The sequence below is a fragment of the Hippopotamus amphibius genome, chromosome 9 (assembly GCF_030028045.1).
Source record: "Hippopotamus amphibius kiboko isolate mHipAmp2 chromosome 9, mHipAmp2.hap2, whole genome shotgun sequence".
Classification (NCBI taxonomy): Eukaryota; Metazoa; Chordata; class Mammalia; order Artiodactyla; family Hippopotamidae; genus Hippopotamus; species Hippopotamus amphibius.
In genome coordinates, this window is record NC_080194.1 from 133,305,106 (window position 1) to 133,306,148 (window position 1,043).

The 1,043-nt window shown below is 63.0% G+C and overlaps 1 non-coding gene across 1 annotated transcript; it reads left to right on the forward strand.

Moving 5' to 3' along the window:
• The first annotated feature begins 137 nt into the window (after positions 1-137).
• On the forward strand, positions 138-209 carry TRNAT-CGU (transfer RNA threonine (anticodon CGU)). The gene has a single exon. It is a non-coding gene; the product is annotated as a tRNA-Thr (tRNA).
• The last annotated feature ends 834 nt before the right edge of the window (positions 210-1,043 follow it).

Below are 1,043 nucleotides of genomic sequence, written 5' to 3' on the forward strand. Positions count from 1 at the left end.
CGCTTGAACCCCGCCCCGCCGGCCGCTGCGAGGGGGCGGGGCCCCGCCGGCGCGCTCGCGCCCGCGCTCGTGCCCGCCGAGCCAGCGCGCGGGAGCAGCGCCAGCATAGAGGCTCGCCGAACCGCTCTTTGAACGCAGGCGCGGTGGCCAAGTGGTAAGGCGTCGGTCTCGTAAACCGAAGATCACGGGTTCGAACCCCGTCCGTGCCTGACGTCCTGCCTTCTCTGCTGCGGGGAAGACTTTTTAGGGGTGGGACCACTTTTCCAGTGCGATCTTCATCGGGATTCAACCGGTCCTGGATCCGACATTTAGACTCTCTCCCCTGGGCGCCGGCCGGGCCAGCTGTTTTCACTCAGTTGAGGTTCAGGCTCTGCCCCGCCGGCGCAGAAGGTCAAAGTTGGGGTGGTCTGGCCTTGGCGCTTCTGTGCCGCGGGCTTGGCCCGCCCGGCGTTGGCTGCCTGCAGACGGCGCCCCCTGCCGGCCCCGCGCGCCGCGTCCTGCGCGGGACGCTGCGGTGCTCGCGTGGACGCCGTGGCCCGCGCGGAGTTTAGCGCGGAGAAGCTTGCGGCTGGTGGCACTTGGCTCGAGAGCCGCGAAGCATTTTTCCGAACATTAAAGTCCCATTGCATCCACACTAATGAGGGAACCGCCGTTGCCCGGTGCTGAGCCCACACCCAGAGTCAGCTGGTGTCTGGCTTGCTATTTTTAAAAGGAAATCCATTGTAGGCGCCGCATGAGAGAGGAAATCCTGCCCAGACTTGGAGCGGGCCCGGCATGAAGATCTGAACATCTCTGCTCTCTCGGAGCCTCGGTTTGCCCCCCAGGAAAATGGATCTCTGGTCAGGGCGGCCGCTGGTGAAGCAGCTGCCGCGTTGTCTTCTCTGCAATCACCACGGGGCTGCTCGAAGGCAAAGATGTTATGCACTTACCTCAACCTCCAGGAGCTGGCATATTGTATAACCCGGAAACCAGCTTGACCTAAATTGGGGGAAACCTGTATCAAGGCGAGATTCCTACTGGAAGAAAGCATTAATGGGGCTCCC